Below are 6,118 nucleotides of genomic sequence, written 5' to 3'. Positions count from 1 at the left end.
ATGCCCTAATTTAAAGAAGAGGAGGATGAACAAAGGATCTGCTTATCACTCCTATCTTCAGCTCCTGCTCTAGTCTTCTGCCTAATTGCTTTTCTTTCGAAAATGGTTCAAGCTTCTTAATGAGTCCATAGCCCCATGTCCATCTCCTTCTAGTTCTCCATGGATTACCGAGGTGATGATCAAATCTAGTTTAGCCGACCACCGATATGAAGAATCCTCCTCCTCCACTGGGACTCAATGAGCTTTCTAGCATTAATCAGGATAATATCTCACATCAAATCTCTGCAAAAAGTTATTGCAACAGTAAGTGCCTTGTGTTAACTGTGTCTACATGATAATTGTCATTTGCTGAAGTGAGACAACCCCTTTAAACAACGGGTCTAAAAGATTGTTTTCTCTTTTGTTATTCTTTTGTGCTTGGATTATTAAGCCTGTGTATCTCTACTCGAATCTTTTTTGTTTATGTCTACAAGCTGATGCTCTTTTTTCCCTTCCTAGCATTGCAATTAAATTGCATCTGAGGAGCCGATGTCACAAAAAGTCTACTGAGAGTCTACCTGGAGCATCTCACTCCACGGCAATTAGATGATGCCTGTATACTCTTGAGCTGTTTATTGTAAGGCCAAGCTCATCCATGGTGCAAAGCTCATAGACTGCTATTAATTACATAAACAACTATCTGAATTTGGAACTTTTGCAAGCGGCATTCAATTCTCTTTAATCTTCTCTATGTTTGCGTACGAGGTGACCTCCAGAAGGCAGCTTATTGTGCCGGACTGGAACATAGACGCTCGGCATTCATCATCATTTCTTTGATTTAGCCAGTGGTGAAAGATGGAAAGATTGGGGTATAAATTAATTCAAAGGCAACCTATTGTTCCTTAGCTGTAGATTAGTTTAATGGGGCCACCAGTGCCCCTATTATGTAGAAAGTTGGGAGCAAAGGTTGGAGAAAACCATTGTGAAGAGGGTGGCATTGTAATAAGATTGCCAGCGCTTTGAATGTGACTTGAGCTGAGGACATTGGGAGCCTTAATTGAAGTTGTTGTAATTAAGAAGGTTTTAACTACTTGTGAAACTACTTTAAATGATGGCAGGATCTTCAGACATGATCATAGGTAGCTGCATTTTTCAAGACTTTCAACTGCATTTTTCAAGACTTTCAACTGCTTCTCTCCATTACAGTTGCTCTCCTGTACATATAGAATGGGGACAGTCTGAGTGCTAGAACTCCGCTTTCGTGGTCTACAGTATGAGAATGTCTATTTGACATTGTCTTAGCCAACCATATGGGGCGGAATTACTACCTTCTCACCAGTGGCCGCACCGGGTGACACCAGTGATGGGGGTGACACCAGCAGGGCCGGCATTTACGAATCATAGTCATTTGTATTGCCGACCTCAGGAGAGATGTGTCTGGGATTCTAACCCACGACCTCTTCCTGTGTCCCGCCCTGTATGTCCATATATGGAGTCAGTGCTTGTGTATTCTAATTTAGCCTGTATTTCAGAAAAGTTTCTGCTGGGATTCGAACCCACAACCTTCTGTATCAGAGGCAAAGCACCTAACCACACGGCCATAAGAGCTGCATTGACACTGATTGAAAAAATATGAGACTTCTACGGTTATAGCTGGCTAAGTGTAAATCTTTCCTCTCCCTCCATCATGTGACCTACTTACAATGTTACTTAATATGCATGTACTGGTGAATGAGGAGACTAATGAAAAATCAAGAAAGAGCCTACAGACAGGAGTAAAGCAACCAAAAGAAGGTGTTTTTTTTTATATATATTTGTGTAACAATGAAAATGACTGGAATGAATAGAAAAGTGGGGCATGGCTTAATAACCCTAGCCAGTCGGGAGCGAAGGTTGGAGAAAACCATTGTAAAGGGGGTGGCATTATAATAATATTGCCAGCGCTCTCAATGTGACTTGAGCTGAGGACATTGGGAGCCATAATTGAAGATGTTGTAATTAAGAAGAATTTAACTACTTGTGAAACTACTTTAAATAATGGCAGGATCTTAGGACACGGTCATAGGTAGCTCCTGGGTAGTGTTATGTTGCATTTTTCAAGACTTGGGTCTAGAACTCCTTATCTCCATTTCAGTTGCTCTTTTGGCACTGTCTGTTTAGAATAGGGACATTTTGAGACTGCTGAGTGAGAGTGACCCTATCCCGTAGAGGCACGTTGAATATAAACGTCCAGGAGGTGGATCTCGATCTCTGAATGGACGTTTCTGAACATCCATTCAGAGATGGCAGCTGCATGCTAATCGTGCAGCTGCAGTGCAGAGCGGGTTGCCCGCTGTCAGTGACAGCAGGGAAACCCAGAGAGAAGGCAGGGACAGTTCCCAGTTGTCCCTGTTTTTAGATCTCTGTATACACAGCGCTCAACGAGCGTCCATTCAGAGATCGAAATCCACCTCCTTAGGCCTGAGGCTTATGAGGCAGTACATCCCGACACTGGTTGGCATGACAAGATGCCCAGCACCCCAGGCCTGCATCATGACAGACTATAATGTAGAATCAAATACCAAAGTGTAGCACAATAAACTCCCCACGTATGGTATTGCTGGCCCCATCTGTTATCTCCACTGACTTGAGTTGACCGCCACCCACTATTGTTGACTTCACATTCTGTCAATTTTGCCCCTGATAAAGAAGCATTCAGACATTTTTATTGCTACACAAGTATATAAAAAAACGCTGTATGGGCACACGGCAGGGCGCAGAAGGAAAGGAATGCCATACGGTTTTTGTAAGCTGTAAAAATAAATAAATAAAAACTGTGCTAAAACAACCAATTTTTGTTCACCTTGCCACATAAAGTGTTATAATGAATGATCTAAAAATCATATGTACCCAAAAATGGTACCAATAAAATTATTAACTCGTCCTGCAAAAAACGAGTTCCTGGACAAGACGATCGGCAGAAGAAAAAAATATATATGGCGTTCAGAAAATGGAGACACAAAAACATAATTTTTTTTCAAAGATGCTTTATTATGTAAAACTGAAACAAACAAACAAAGAAAGTAGACATATTTAATATCATTGCATCCGTAAAAAAATGCTCTATAAAAATAGCACATGATCTACCATGTCAGATTAATTTTGTAAAAAATAAAAAATAAAAACAGCCATTTTTTTATTACCTTGCCTCACAAAAACGTGACATAGAGCAATTAAAAATCATTTGTACCCCAAAATAGTACCAATAAAACTGGCACCTTATCCCCTAGTTTCCAAAATGGGGTAACTTTTTGGGAGTTTCTACTGTAAGGCTGCATCAGGGGGGATTCAAATGGGACATGGCATCTAAAAACCAGTTCAGCAAAATCTGCCTTCCAAAAACGATATGGCACTTCCTCTGCGCCCTGCCATGTGCACTTACATCAGTTTACGACCACATGGGTGTTTCTGTAAACTGCAGAATCAAGGTAATAAATATTGAGTTTTTTTGGCTGTTAACTCTCGATGTGTAAAAGAAAATAATAGATTAAAATGGAAAATCTGCCAAAAAAGTGAAATAAAAAAATTTGATCTCCATTTTCCTTTATTTCTTGTGGAGCACCTAATGGGTTAACAAAGTTTGTAAAATCAGTTTTAAGTAACTGGAGGGGTACAGTTTCTACAATGGGGTAATTTATGGGAGGTATCCACTATGTAAGCCTCACAGAGTGACTTCAGAACTGAACTGGTCCTTAAAAAGTGGGTTTTGGCAATTTTCTTAGACATATGGGGAATGTTAAGTAATAAATATTTTATGAGGTATCACTTTCTGTTTTAAAAGCAGAGAAATTGAAGTTTTAAAAATTGCAAATTTTTCAAAATTTTTGGTAAATTTTTGATTTTTTTTATAAATAAAGGTAAAATATATTGACTCAAATTTATGACTATCATGAAGTACAATGTTTCATGAGAAAACAATCTCTGAATGGCTTGGATAAGTAAAAGCGTTCCAAAGCTATTACCACATAATATGACATATGTCAGATTTGCTAAATTAGGCCTGGTCAGGAAGGAAGTAAATGGCCTGGATGGGAAGTGGTTAGATTCTTGTGCTTACAATGTAAATATGATAGAAAGTCCAACTGCCTGAATACAGGAGTTAGAAAAATACGAATAGAAAATACAGTAATACACAGGAAAAGTGAGGACAATACTTCAAAGATCAAGAGCTGTGCTAATAAATGCTTCAGACAGGACTGAGTTATTTACTTAAAGCATGGATATACTTTCTAAAGAAGGCTAAGAATTCAACAAAAGCCACTTGTATAACCATGAAAGAAGACATAATCCAATGTGACCTTCACTTCATTCACCACTGCTGAAGTCTGTCTACTGCATTGAAACTCATATACAGTATATAAACTAAGGATGAGCGAATTGATTCTACTGGTTAGAAATCTGCCCCAAATTTCCCCAAAATTTCTGATTCTAATAAATCGACAAATTGCAGAGAGAGAAAGAGAGTTGAAAAAAAAAAAAAAAAAAAATGCAGTGCCCTTTCCGAAAGGAAACTGTCAAAAATCCAGCTCTTTCTCGGTAACTACCCTTTAAAAGAGCTGAGCAAAGAAACTTTGGCATTGGTTGGGGCACTATGTTATCTTATAACGGGTGCCCAGTTTGCATGAGGACTATTGTAACCCATTCAGCGTGAAAATTAGCGCACATTATCTGTCACCTCTCTATCTCATAATCGCACTTTTAGAAAAATTTGGCGAAACTGAAAAGAGCCAAATTTTCAAAGGTTCGCTCATCTACAATATAAACTATAAAATTCAATAATAATGTACCAGATGTACAATATTACAGTAAATATACTATTGCCTAATATGTACAACAATATAACTACAATAATACTGCTCCTATGTACAATAATATAACTACTATAATACTGCTCATATGTACAACAATATAACTACAATAATACTGCTCCTATGTAGAAGAATATAACTACTATAATACTGCTCCTATGTACAAGAATATAACTACTATAATACTGCTCCTATGTACAAGAATATAACTACTATAATACTGCTCCTATGTACAAGAATATAACTACTATAATACTGCTCCTATGTATAAGAATATAACTACTATAATACTGCTCCTATGTACAAGAATATAACTACTATAATACTGCCTCCTATGTACAAGAATATAACTACTATAATACTGCCTCCTATGTACAAGAATATAACTACTATAATACTGCTCCTATGTACAAGAATATAACTACTATAATACTGCTCCTATGTACAAGAATATAACTACTATAATACTGCCTCTTATGTACAAGAATATAACTACTATAATACTGCCTCCTATGTACAAGAATATAACTACTATAATACTGCCTCCTATGTACAAGAATATAACTACTATAATACTGCCTCCTATGTACAAGAATATAACTACTATAATACTGCTTCTATGTACAAGAATATAACTGCTATAATACTGCTCCTATGTACAAGAATGTAACTACTATAATACTGCTCCTATGTACAAGAATATAACTACTATAATACTGCTCCTATGTATAAGAATACAACTACTATAATACTGCCTCCTATGTACAAGAATATAACTACTATAATACTGCTCCTATGTACAAGATCATAACTACTATAATACTGCCTCCTATGTACAAGAATATAACTACTATGATACTGCTCCTATGTACAGGAATATAACTACTATAATACTGCTCCTATGTACAGGAATATAACTACTATAATACTGCTCCTGTGTACGTAAATATAACTACTATAATACTGCCTCCTATGTACAAGAATATAACTACTATAATACTGCTCACTATATACAAGAATATAACTACTATAATACTGCTCCTATGTATAAGAATATAACTACTATAATACTGCCTCCTATGTACAAGAATATAACTACTATAATACTGCTCCTATGTACAAGAATATAACTACTATAATACTGCTCCTATGTACAAGAATATAACTACTATAATACTGCCTCCTATGTACAAGAATATAACTACTATAATACTGCTCCTATGTACAAGAATATAACTGCTATAATACTGCTCCTATGTACAAGATTATAACTACTATAATACTGCTCACTA

Source organism: Bufo bufo, chromosome 11, assembly GCF_905171765.1.
Source record: "Bufo bufo chromosome 11, aBufBuf1.1, whole genome shotgun sequence".
Lineage (NCBI taxonomy): Eukaryota > Metazoa > Chordata > Amphibia > Anura > Bufonidae > Bufo > Bufo bufo.
This window is presented reverse-complemented; position numbering follows the sequence as displayed.